The 14,418-nt window shown below is 40.9% G+C and overlaps 1 protein-coding gene across 5 annotated transcripts in view; it reads left to right on the top strand.

Annotated features, from left to right (window-relative positions):
- The window catches only part of IMMP2L (inner mitochondrial membrane peptidase subunit 2), a 659,819-nt gene that overhangs the window by 533,393 nt on the left and 112,008 nt on the right, over positions 1–14,418 (top strand). The gene's annotated exons all lie outside the window — the stretch shown is intronic.

Consider the following 14,418-nt stretch of genomic DNA (forward strand, 5'->3'; position numbering starts at 1 on the left):
TAAATAACAAAAGTTTTGAGTAGTTTTTGATACTTGTGAGAGAGTCCAAGGCAGCATGCTGACTCTAGAACACAGCTAGCATCCTGCTTCTGTCCCTTCCAGCCCAAATGCTTATGAAGAATTGCTTTTCTCTTTTAATGTAATGGCTGAAGTCCTATTGTGTAACTATGCCTGATGGTGTTGGAAGTAGGAAGTGATTTTCAAAAAGCTTCCTACTTTTGTCCTGTGTAATGACTTTCATATTGTGGAAGCTGTGTGAGCCACAGGACAGGAAGAGGGAATCTTTAATTTGCTGCTACCCCAGTGAAATTATTGGCAGTGGTAAATTTTGGTAATTAAAGACTTCTTTCTCCCATCCTGCAGCTTTATGGCTTACACAGACTGAAAATTTTAATTCAGGAGACATAGAAGTAATGATACAGAATTAGGAAGTGTTGAATATGTGAAAATCACCCCCACTAATGACATCATCAGCCTTCCACCAGCATTGTTACTTCAGCATGATTTCAGCTTCCATTTTTGAAAGTGACATGTCTTATCAGTACCGTTTCAGTATTTATGCATGACAAACTTCAGCTGCAGAAACATCCAAGGTGTTGTGGCAGCTTCTCCAGTTGGAGCTTTGTGCATGCACAAATATTGGACAGGATACTGTTCTATCTCTTGAGAGGCATGTTGTTATTTTAGGTATTATGCATGGCAAGTTGAAGGGCAGTGTAACAGAGAAGTTAAGAAAACAGTGAGTGTCAAGTTATTTCTGTTGTGCCCATTGTTGCGCATGAGTAATCTCTGGCAAATAGGGTAGATAAAAGATGACACATCACAAACTGAGGAAGAGGGAAACTAGAAACTCTGCATCCCAGTTGATATGTCAGCAGTGTATAAGTCTCATTGATTTAACATATCTACTGTATTTGGCATTGGTACGAGTTTGACCATTCTTAGGTCAGATATCAACTGAAAAGCCAGCATGCAATATGGATAAATCGTAACTAAACAGATTAGAGGTAGATAGATAGATAGATAGATAGATAGATAGATAGATAGATAGATAGATAGATAGATAGATAGATAGATAGATAGATAGATAGATAGATAGATAGATAGATAGATAGATAGATAGATAGATAGATAGATGATATGTCATTAATGCCAAAAATCTAGTTATTCAATTAGTCCTTGAAGATTAAATTAGTCCACAGAGAGCTTGAACTATTTCATTTTAAAACGTAATATAAAGATTGGGTTTTGTTTTGTTCCTTTTCAACACCTCAAGAAAGATCCTAGGGGTTTTCCCCCATGAACATTTAATGGTATAAATTCACTACGAGTTGCATTTTTCAAAAAAAATGTATGTAAATGGGAGACCAAGTAGAAAGGACAAGTAGAAATCCTTTCAACTGAAATTCTATGAAAAACCAGAGGAAGCCTTTAAAATAAAAAGCTTCCGGATAATAGCCTTTCGCTGACATTGTCACTTACCCCCACTTTCAGAAGGAATTATTTTTTCTTAGATTGAGACATATATGTTCCAAAGGTGCTGAGAAGCTGTCTTGTAAAAATCTTGCAGAAAATTACCAAAATGAGGCTTTCTTTTCAGACGGGAGTTTTGCCTAAATAGACTCAGGCAGTAGTTAATATCCTGGCAGTGCTATTTGTCACAGGTGAAAGAGATTTTCAAGAGCACAAGAATCCATTAAGCAAAAAAGTAAATGCTGAGTGCTAAAGGACGGCGCGATGCAGTGAGGAGCAGAAAGTTCTCCATCGCAGTTTAAAGGCAATGAAAGACCAGCTAAGAGAATCATGGTTCAATTACGTATGATTTAACCTATCCTACTGAGGATTCCTCAGACTAATGACATGAACTTGGCTCAGAAAAAAATTCCTGTGTGGGAAATTTTGCTTTCTAATTGTCCATCTCCTAGGCTCACCTAATTGTCTTTAAAGCAAAATTGAGTCTTTGGGTGATGAATTTTAGGAGCTAAATATTTCATGATAACAAATTATGGAAATAAAATTGGAATATTTGGCTAAATAATGTTTTCTCAGATTTCTTTCTCTCTTTTTAATGCAGAGATTGGCTGTTATAATTTTGTCTGTATCAGTGGTAAATGAGCTGGAATAACATTCCACTTACTGTTCTAAGAAAGTGGTTTTCAGGGCTGTTGTTTTCGCATCATCCCAGCAAGGCTGTTGTTGTTGTTGTTGTTGTTGTTGTTGTTGTTGTTGTTGTTGTTGTTGTTGTTGTTGTTGTTGTTGTTGTTGTTGTTGTTGTTGTTGTTGTTGTTGTTGTTTTAACAAAGTGCTCATCAGTGGAAAGCAAGCACAGGGTCATAGAATTTATAATTGGATCCGAAGGGACATCTAGTCCAAATCCTTGCTGGTATAGGCATCCTGTGGTATCTTTTTGATCCAGTAGCTATCACTTCAGTGTGAGATTTAGGTCTGAAGGAATCCCCCAGGCAATACAGATTAACCCTTTACCCTAGCTTCGTTTATTCTAGGTCCATTTTGTTCTCCATCTCAAGTATGAAACCACTGAAGAAATGTTATGTTCCATGGAACTTCATATTACAGAATAACTAATTTCATTCTACAAATGTCAGTTTCCCCCCTCTTTCATATTAAGACAGATTTCATGGCCAGATTTCTTGATAACTCATCATATACATACAAGCAGTGAATTACTTTCAAAATTTTGCAGGTTGTTGGCATGCATGTACTCACTCACCTGAGAGTAACGTGGTGGGATTTACTCAGCAGATATACACAGTAAGGTAAAAGGTAAAGGTTCCCCTTGACATTTAGTCCAGTCATGTCTGACTCTAGGGCAGAGTGCTCATCCCCGTCTCCAAGCCGTAGAGCTAGCGTTTGTCCGTAGACAGTTTCCATGGTCATATGGCCAGCGTGACTAGACACGGAATGCCATTACCTTCCCACTGTGGTGGTACCTATTTATCTACTCACATTTACATGCTTTCAAACTGCTAGGTTGGCACAAGCAACGGGAGCTCACTCCGTTGCGTGAATTCAATCTTACGACTGCTGGTTTTCTGACCTTGCAGCACAGAGGCTTCTGCGGTTTAACCCACAGCGCCACCACATCCCACAGATATTACACAGTACTGTGCTTCAAATGTAACTATAGGGACAAACTGGGCCACAAGACTCCATAAGGTCATCTCTGGAATAATCACCTAATTCATCAGGTAAATCAAGAGAAAACTAAATCCTGAAATGACATAACATATTATATAAGTAAAATAATAATAACAATCCTGTTTTCCACATTAATTTGAAGGCTGATATTTTAAGTTATATTATACCCTGACAGAAACAATGGTCATTATCAGTGATTCTGAAAAATATAAACTTATATAGTAGCTCCAGCAGTTACTAAGGGGAGAATCCACGTGTGTCCTTTTGTCAGAATAACAGAAATTGCTGATGTTGAAAACTTGACATAACTGCACCAATCGATGAGCTAATGGATTGAAGCAGCCCTTAAAAGCTATATATGGGAACTGTCACCACCAGTGCAAAAATGTTGTGCTATACCTCTGGACTGCTATACATACAAGTTTACCATAATTTAAAATAGAGCTCACCGATAATTAGATCCTATTTTAAACCCCAGAGATGAATTCTGGAAGATATGAAACATAAATCGCTTTTTGGAGATAGCTTTTTAGACTTTCTTTCTTATTTAATTGAGCAACCGCAGGGCCTTTTCTCTGGTCAGATATAATGTCATGCATGGTGCTGTATCGTATAGCAGGTGTAATGGAACCCCTTATTCCGAAAGATACTGTCCATGTGAGCAGGGTGCTCTGGAAACCCTCACTCACATGCTCTTGCACTGTCCTCTTTCATCAGGACTGCTGCAAAAACTATGTCACCTCGTTATCATTAAAGCTGGAAGGGAAATCCTATCTAGACAATGTTATCAGTGGAGGTGGTTGCCATTATGGAACAAGTAGCTGTTTCCTTGAGTCAATTGTTAGGAGGAGAAGCCCTGAACTTAACAAACTAGCTTGACTATGTTTATTTTATATGCCAACAAAGGTTTATTATTATTATTATTGTTGTTGTTGTTGTTGTTGTTACTGTTACTGTTACTGTTACTGTTGTTATTGTTATTGTTATTGAGCAAAATCATCAGGCTGTCTACAGCTGGTACTAAGAAAGGTTTCCTGTATGACTTTCTTACATGCTTATCTCACCATCTTGAAAGTATGGATGTGGTCTGAACACATGGAACAGTTAACATCTCTAAGGTCATTTACTGGATAGTCAATGGAAAACAAGGAACTGAGACTTACAGGTTAGGAGTTTGTGTGCACATATGACAATGTGTAAAGCCCAAAACAAGATATTTCTAAGTCAACAGGGACATTTGTATGCCCTTTAGATAAATGCTTGTTTTGTCTTGGAGAATCGCATCAAGATCAGTCTTGCCTTGCTTGCAAAGGTTTTTCAAAGCAAGCAATTAAGCTGAGGCGCCAAAGACTTCGAGCTTTCCTTTACGAAAAGTCTCTGTCTCCAAACATGGAAAACGCCTCCCTCACAGCACTGTCCCCTCCGCATGCTGAGGCTTCTAAACAGGACTCTTCGGCTGATCAACCGTTGCTTACAGTCTCTGGGCAGGTTAAGGCTAAGGACGCTTCCAAACCGCCAAAAGCCAAACCACCTTCACGCCCTGCAAAGAAGAAGGCTGCTGATAATCCCAAGAGAGCGAAGAAACCGACTAAGTTGCCTGTTGTACCTCCTCTCGCTCCTTAGATATTGCTCGAGGAGTCTTCGAGGGAAGCAATCGGACTCTCTGATGCAGAGGAGCACATTCCTTTAGCCCAGACGGCTCAGGAACATATGTGCATGATACCAAATGCGGGCCAATTTGAGGCTGAGCCAGACACCAGCCGGGCCGTTGCCCATTCAAGCCCTCGATACTCAGGGCAGGCTGATACTGAGTCTCCATCTGAACAGGAGTCTGATCATGAAACTCCTAGAAAGCGTACTGCAAAGCGCAAAAATATCGCTCTGTACCAGCCTCAGGATGGAGGCGATGGGTACCGTCCGCAAGGACTACCACAGTTTGGCCACTCTTTTTATGCTCCGTTCCAACCGTGTCCGTACCCAGGCTACGCCTACCAGCCGGAGCCTCAGGCACAAGTACCATGGCACCATACCATGGCTTCCTCTATCCCGTGTCAGCCACATGCTCAACAAGAATTTTCTACGCCTCAAGCACCATCTCGTGAGAGGCAATTTCCCACGGTACTTACAACACTTCCCAAGCGTGCTAAGTACAGTGCAGGACACCCTTTGGTTCGAGCCATGATGCTCTACTCCGGTCCTGCTGCCCATGATACCGTGTCCTTCTCCCAGTCCACCAAATCGGATGCGGAAATGGCACCAGAAGATGCAGTACCAAGACACTCTCCTTCGATTGTCTTGCAGTCGTCTAATCCATCTATGGTTTCCACCGACTCTGACGCTCCTGACACTGCTGCCCAAGGCTCGTCATCTCAGCCTTCGTCGTAGGACTTTTCATCTCATGCACAGCTTATTATGCGGATGGCGAAAACCCTACAGCTTGATGCACAAATCCCTCAACAAGAACGGGACCTTGTTTTCCATGATATGGAGCAGGACAAACCTCTCCTCCTAGCCTCAGTCTCATTCCTGCTTTGTTTGAGCTGGTAAAATCTTCTTGGGACAAACCTCCTACATTGGTACAGGTGCCACGCAAGCTTGAGCACCACTATAAGACTCATGGTTCAGACTCTGACTTTCTGGCCAAGCATTCTTCACCAAATTCTATTGTGGTCGAAACTTCTCAGTATAAATCACGTACCAAATCATCAGTTGCACCTGTTGACAAAGACGGAAAGAAATCAGACACCTTTGGTAAGGAGATGTATTCGTTCCCTGCAATGCTGATTAAAATTGCCAACTACCAGGCTGCCATGGGCGCCTATCAGAAGAATTTGTGGGACAGGATACTTCCAGTACTGCAATCACTACCTGACCCCGCGAAAGCAGAAGCCCTTAACATTTATGAAGAGGCTAACACCCTTACCAGGCAACAGCGATTTGCTGCAAAACACACAGCTGACATTGCTTCTAAATCTATGATCACTGCCATTGCTGTTAGACGGCACGCTTGGCTTAGAACAGCCAATATCCTTGAAGAGACCAAAACCAAGATCGAAGAACTTCCCTTCGATGCTGCGGGACTATTCAACTCTAAAACTGATGAGACTATGGACAATATCCATAAGATGAGAAAGACAGCGAAATCTTATGTACCATACCAGCCGTATAGGTACCAAAAGTTTGCCTACAAAAAGCCACAGTACCAATCATCTACTCAGTACCAGCCCTCTCGCTGGTATGCCGCTGTTCAAGCAACAACACTTTCATAGCCCTAAGCAGTCCTTTCGCAATACACAGCATAGGAGTAAGCAATTCTCATGAATCTACCTCCTATACGAGATTATCTCCATTCTTACAAGAATGGAAAAACATCACTACTGATAAGTGGGTCCTTAGTATCATTCAACATGGATATAGGATAGAATTTTTCCTTATCCCTTCACCAAACCAAGCAGCTGCATTTGGAAATCTCAGCCCTGTTATCTAAAAAGGCCATAATCCAAATTCCATCTGACAGTACCGATGGATTTTTCTCACATTACTTTGCAGTCCCCAAGAACGATGGGGGCATAAGGCCCATCATGGACTTCAGAGACCGCAACTGGTACATATTTCACAAGAAATTCCGTATGCTCACCCTTGACTCCATTCTTCCCCTCTTGTCTCAGGGAAACTGGTTCGTCACCATTGATCTGCAGGACACATACCTGTATTTTCATATCTCCATCCACACGTCTCATCAAAAATTCCTCTGGTTCCGGTTCCACCACGATACCTTCCAATTCACTGCCTTGCCATTCGGGCTTTCAATGACCCCAGGACATTCACAAAATGCATGGCACCAGTCGTCGCGTACCTACGGACCCAAAGGATAAAAATCTTTCCTTACATCGACGACTGGCTTCTGGTGGCCCAATCCTATCATGAAGCGCTCTCGGCCATGAGATTCACCCTGTCCACTCTAAAGAAATTAGAACTAAAAATCAATGCAAAAACCCCCAATCTCATACCTTCTCAAGTAGTCTCTTACATAGGACTGGACTCTGTTCGCACAAAAGCCTTTCTTCCACAACAGCGAATTCGAAAGATCAAAAAAGCTGTGAGCAAGCTCAGACCGCGCGCTGTACTTACAGCGCACTACATCCAACACATTCTAGGATTGATGGCATCCACCACCGCGGTGGTATTGTACGCCAGACTCGAACTCAGACCCCTACAGTCTTGGTTCATCACTCAGTTCAATTCCATGACAAACCAGCAGTCCAAGAGGTTGAGAATCCCCCCTCTCATAGAGCAGCATCTCGCCTGGTGGTCCAGATCCAGCAACCTGTCATGGGGAAGACTCCCCTTACCTGTCCATACAGGTAATCACCTCAGGTTGGGGCACACACTGCCAGAACCTCCGTGCCCATGGTCTTTGGACCCCAACCCAAAGGACCTTGCACATCAATCAACTAGAACTGATAGCTGTCATGAAGGCTTTTCAATCCTTCCTCCCTTGCATCCAGGGCCATGCTGTGCAACTGGTAACGGACAATACCACAGTAATGCACTACATCAACAAGCAGGGTGGAATGCGATCAACGCGTCTCCTTCAGCTGACCATCAAGTTCTGGAATTGGTGTAACTTCCACGACGTTTTCCCACAGGCGATCCACACCACTTCCAGGGACAACTCTCTAGCGGACCACTTGAGCAGGCTCCCTACCAGAATGCACGAGTGGACATTAGACTAGATGGTCTTTCTAGACATTTGCAAATGATGGGGACAGCCCACCTTGGACCTTTTTGTGTCCCATCTCAACACCAAGTGTGCCTGATACTCTTCCAGAGCGGGCATGGATGACGCCTCCCTGGGAGACGCCTTCCTCATACCATGGTCAGGAGAACTAATGTATCTGTTCCCTCCAATTCCACTGTTTCTCAGGACTGTGACCAGGATAATGCGGTATGGTACAGATGCAATCCTTATTGCCCCTTGGTGGTTCGCTCACCTATCAGAAATAGTACAAGAAGTTTATCACCTACTTCATATACCGTCCCTCCTGTCACAGGACAACGGGGCTCTCCTCCATCCCGAAGTTCAGTCCCTTTGCCTGACAGTGTGGAGGATAACCTCCGCTTCCGCGAGGTGCTAGACCATGCACGAAAGCCCTCTACCACGCGCTTATACGAGGGCAGATGGAAAGCATTTACCAAGTTTGCCCAATCTAAAGGCATGACCACGGTACCAGCTTCTCTACGTACGGTACTTACCTTTTTACTGCATCTCTTCAATATGGGACTTGCTCACTCCACACTTAAAGTTTACATTTCAGCGATTGTAGCACACCAACCTCCTCGTTCATACTCTGTGAGGCTTTTTTCCGACCCTACACTTAGAAGATTCTTGAAAGGTCTCCAAAACATACGACCACCCTCCCAAACCATTGCACCCCAATGGTCCCTTCCGCTGGTCCTAGAGGCCATTACTAAACCTCCGTTCGAACCAATGGCTACGTGCTCTGAAAAACTGCTTTCCTTGAAAATGGCATTTCTAGTAGCCATTACTTTAGCCAGATGAGCAAGCAAGATTGCTGCCCTGAGGTCGGACCCTCCGTACCTGCAGATGCACCCAGATTACCTTATACATGGTCATTTCCTTCCTCCCAAAAGTGGTGTCAGAATTCCATGTCAATCAGCCCATTGTGCTTCCAACCTTTTTCCCATCTCCAACCACATAGCTGGAACGTAAAATTCATTCTCTCGACGTTAGAAGGGCCTTTGCCTTCTACCTACACCGCACCAAGTCCGTCCGACGCTCTCCATGTTTCTTTTTATGTTACCACAGACCATGCAAAGGTGCTCCTGCTCCTTCTCAATCAATATCACGGTGGATTGTTCAGCTTATTCACCTTGCTTACCAGCTAGCCAAGAAACCTCTTCCAGAGGGCTTAAAGGCACATTCCACCAGAGCAGTTTCCACCTCAACAGCCCTATTCAAAGGTGTCAAACTGTAGAACATTTGCAAAGCAGCCACCAGGGCTTCCCCTCTGATGTTTGCCAGACACTACCGACTGGACGTCAGAGCCAAAAATGATGCGGCGTTTGGATGGGCGATACTGTCATCTATGATACTGTGATGGCCCTCCTGCCGGTGAGTACAGCTTGCTATTCACCCATTTGTGTGCATTCACAGAGACCACCATGAAGAAAGTTAGGTTACTTACCTGTAACTTTGGTTCTTCTAATGGTACTCTGTGAATTCACACATCCCTCCCTTCCTCCCCTCTATCCATCATGGTACTGTTCTGTGATACCATGCTTATCTAACTTACAGTAACGGCAGATTAGGGAACTGAAAGGAAGATGGAGGAGGCGGGGCTTATGTACCCCGTGGGGGGAGCTAATTGACTCTTTTTTCCTAAGCTCTAGAATCTTATGGACGTTCCTGCGCAGGCGCAGGATAACCCATTTCTGTGAATTCACAGAGTACCACTAGAAGAACCAAAGTTACGGGTAAGTAACCTAACTTTCTTCTGCATTCTATGTTTTGTCCTTCTTCCTCCTATGTTACAGTTAGACTGTAAATAGTCACTCTGAGCTGTAGGTAAATTTTTATATGGAGCTGTGGTTAGCTGTATTCTATTAATCTAATTTGATCTAATATAATAGTAGAAGTGAATCAGCTTACTTCCTCAGCTCATGTTGGTTTGGAAATAAGTAGAAATTGGGGTATTCGTAAACTATGCCAGTTCACGTTTTTGAAAACATTGGTTGCATTGTGCATGCTTTCTTTTTACAAAATAAATGTCAAGATTACTTTATAGTTGCCATTGCAAGTCATCCTCTGTTCTTTCAAAGCAAGCTTTAAAATGAGTCTTGAGATGGAGTCCTATCATATTACTCCTATTTACGGTAAATAAATTGCATGTCATTAGTCTCCAACTTAAATTTGGCCTGATAAGGGGCATTTGGAGTTAGTGGCTGAAAAATAAAAATATTCTGTAAGTCACACGGAATAATTTTGACTGACCTAGCCCAGTTTAAAAATAGTAAACACATATAATGCCTTCTTTGATTTATTTCCTTTCTGAATATATCATGGAACTTCTTACTTTCTACTCTGCCTATCTAGATTTTAGGCACTGCACTGATGCTTCCCTTTCTTTTGATATGTATTTGTCTTTCAGACTGTACTGAAATTGTCCATATGCTGCTTACACAACCAAGCAGTGTGTCTGTGCAATTTGTCCTATTGTCGAGTTTTGTGCTGCTATGCACAACTGCAGTGCTGGAAGGCAATGAAGCCCTCTGCAACAGTGGGTTATGCTTCTTCTTCCCATTGATGAGAGGAAGTTCCTCTTCTTCTCAACCAATTTTTAGAGATAAGAAATTTTGTTTCTTAGATTACAGCCCCCCAGAATCTGACAATGGCCATACTAGTTCCATTGCGATGTAGTTCAAAAAATAAATGCTTCTCATCTCTGATCTTTCTTAGTTTTGTATCCTGTGAACAAGGTAAATTTGGGGTATTGCTGTTTTGGTGATACATCTGATCAATTTTTGTATGAAGCAAATACTGTTTCAGTTAGATTAGAAAAATCTTTCTTCATGTATTTCTGCATATTTCCTAGTTTGATCTTTTCTTCTTAATATTATGCTGATATAAGTTGGATTTTATTTTAGTTTAGTGAAGAGACAGACAAGCAAGTGATCCTCCATCAGCATCCTCTAAATTAGCATCTGAGCCTTCAGACAGTCGTATTGCTAATTTTTAAAACCGTTCAGAATAACTTTTAATTGTTTTACACTTGAAAATCCATGAGCACTTGTCATTGTATTTGCCATGTTATTCCAGGTTTAGGTGGCTGGGATTAGTCTGGAGTTCGAATTTTAATTCAATTATTTTCATTTCAGCAGAGGACATTACTCTTTTCTGTCTTTATTACTATGTTTGATTACTTGTTGGTAGTTAATATACTTAGTTGTGGGTTTTGTTGTTATCTGTAATATGATATCATGGTTGTTTGTACAATGCATGTTCACTATGATATAAAAATGTTACAAACAGTTTTATTGGGCTGGGGAGAGAAGGTGGGTAGTATGAAGCGGTAACTGGATACAGTTTGTTGGACCTCTAATGACGTTCAGATGACTTCATTAAGAGTGACTTTTCAATTTAAGTCTGTGAAAGGTCTACACTCTGTTAAATGACATTTGAAACATTGTTTTTATTCTTGAACGAGGCTATTCCTTGTTATACTAATGAGTGTTTATAATTTTTTTTAAGTCAAGCATCACAGAGGTGTGTCCTCAGTTGTTGAAAGACATCTGTTTCTTTAAACATGTAATTTCCTTACCTTCCTATCTGGCAATTACTGTGCTTTGTTTTTGCAATTGGTTGTTGGAAAGTAAACCCAAGTTTTGTATGCAGTTCTGATTGCCAAGGCATGAGTCTCAGGGGAAATCCCACAGTGGCTATTTACACTTCCCCTTAATATCTAGTTTGACTTTAAATTTTCGGATACAATAAGAAGGTGTGGACTTGGGCCTGAGATATTATGGTTTAACTGGTAACCTGCATGGCCAGAGCAGAATGCTCCACATGAAAAAGGAAGGTCTGGAACAATGCCAGCATCACAGGCCTGCAGCCTAATGGTGCATGGAACAAGGTGTTCATAGAGCATCAGTTCCATAATACATCTTGATCTGTAGAATTCCTTTTATTTCCTTGCTGTAGGATTCCTTTCATTTCCTTGTTGCTCTTTCTTCTCCAAGTATTTGCTGATTCTCTAGTCATATGAACTTGACTAGAGCAGTTTTTTGCCAACAGAACTTGAGCACCTTCAAACAATAAGGTGCCACCCACCATCTCCGCCATGTCACTTTCTATAAACTCTCTAGCATAGCCACAGCTTGCTGAAATTTTATTTAATTTGTAATCATCCCAAGCAAGTAAAAACAGCCAAAAAGCTCCTCTTCTTTGCAATGTTAAAATGTAACTTCCATCTTGCTCTCTGAAATAACAACAAAAACAACTACAAATCTTATTGTGCTGACTTTTAGCCCCTTGTGGTTTCATGGAAGCATAGGTTCAAATTCTGGAGCATACAACTGATCATAAAGTTTTATTACCTACTTTGTATTCTGGGGAGGTTAGAAATCCTTTTGATTTTGATGGACAATAGAAGAGCCAGCTCAGGGATCTTGAGGTTTCAAGAAACCAATTGTGCCTCACGCATGCAGGAGCTTTTTGTTCCAGGCTGTGGGATACACACAGGAAAATATTTGTGCCTATAAATGTGTACTGTTCCTCTGATAAAAGAGAATGAGAATCTCTGAAGTACATAAGATGCTGGTCTGTGGGGTTTTTTGATGGCCGGAACTTTCAAATATGTTCTTGTTTCAACCAATTTCAAGTCAAAATCTGACTAAAATCTTTAGCTGTGTTTATCAATTCACAATATGTAAAATTCAGTGGCAAACCGGTGAATTAGTATTTTTGGAAAACATGAGTAATCAGGGAATAACTAATCTAGAAACATGAAATGAAATATTGGGTTTTTAATAATAACAGCTTTCTTTCAAAATCCAACAGTACAATCTTGAGAGACTCCTTCAGTGTAAATAGACTATTTTGTTTTCAAAAGGCTTGTCTGTCAGCATTACTGTGTACATTGTAAGTTATCTATAAGCAATGTGTTTCCAAATTTTTATCTTCTAGCATTCAAACCTGAATATTATAGAGAAAGCTTATATAAAGCCCAAATGTATTGCTGATCATTATGTGCAATCTATTCTCAGTTGGAGTCTTATTTATACAGAATATCTTGATTTACAGTAAACTGTGTGTGTACTCACAGGTGCCTTTCTTTCAGCATCAGAGAAATCTAAGATGCATTTGAAAGGGCTCCCTCACGTGACAAATCTCTTGAAAGGCATTTCATTTGTCAGACACTGCAACTATTGTTAGCTCCCAGGAAAAGAAACTATAGGTTTCTGTTCATATAGAAGGCAAGGAAAAGAATGTGCTTTTGTAGGGTTACTTACTTCCATAATTCAAGGTGTTTTAAAGCCTCTTAAAATTCCAGTAAACTCCAAAGGTTGAAATGAAATGTAGGAAAAAGATACTGCATCAACTATTAAACAGCAGGCTCAGGGTAACAGCACAAAAAGCAGCTAGGTTTTGGAAGGCATTTAACTGAACACTGCTTGGAAGGGGTTAACTGAGTGAGTTAACAACTACTGTTGAGAAGGAGCAGCAAGACTTTTTGCTGTCCCTCACCACAAACTCAAGTCAAAGTTCATGGAACCCACAGCTAGTCAAGTTAGAAGGCAAAAAAGTCCATAAGCTCCTCTTCTGATCCCTGGAACTAAAAATACAATAATATCAAATTAAATGAACAACTTGGTGCCCTTTCATGACACCCATCCTCTTTTCCTCAAGTCATGCTAGTTAATAGTTTGCAAGCATGTGAATTGTTTTAGTGTTAATTGGCAGTTTTATCCATTTTTGTTGTTATAAGTGTTTTATTAAAAAGACAATCTCAGCTCACTATTTATTTATTTGTTTATCTGTTTGTTTTCATTTATGTCTTGTTCTTCTCTCCAGAAAGACCCAGAACAGTGCACAACACAAAAAAATGCATACAACATTTACGACAACATAATACCGGATATAAATGATAATTATAGCTGCATGGTAGTGCAGATTTGTTATTGTGCAGCAGAGCAAATCAACATTCTACAAGGATTGTTTAAAAATGGTGGCATCCCAAACAAAGAAATTATAAATTTTAAACTGGACTTTGAATCTGAACTAAATTTGGCACAGATGTAGGATACAGCGTGCTCTTGCTCTGTACCAAATGTGGGGAAGTTTGGGCAAATTATTTTCAAGTTATGATTTTTAGATACAAAACTCTTCCTCACTCCGTGTAGAAACAAGCAACCCTAAACGCCCCCAGATTTAAAATAATTCAAATTGGGGGAAAAAACAGTCTTGCTTATCCTGAAAGGCAATGATTGGTCCCACATTTATTTTATTTTATTTTTTTAAGAATCCAGGATGCAGAGCCTGAAATACTGATCCTCCAAAAAAGGCTGTTCAAAAGGAAAAAAACAACCACTTTGTTCTAAAACTCAGCATGAGTGGAAGAGGCTTACCAGCAAAGATCTGGTAAGATCTGCTGGTAAAATCTAACAAAGATCTAGAAATAAATCTGTTGAAGTAGCCAACTTCTGTTTAAAAATAATATATGATCTTAACATTTTAAT

Source organism: Pogona vitticeps, chromosome 5 (genome assembly GCF_051106095.1).
Source record: "Pogona vitticeps strain Pit_001003342236 chromosome 5, PviZW2.1, whole genome shotgun sequence".
In the NCBI taxonomy this organism is placed as follows: domain Eukaryota; kingdom Metazoa; phylum Chordata; class Lepidosauria; order Squamata; family Agamidae; genus Pogona; species Pogona vitticeps.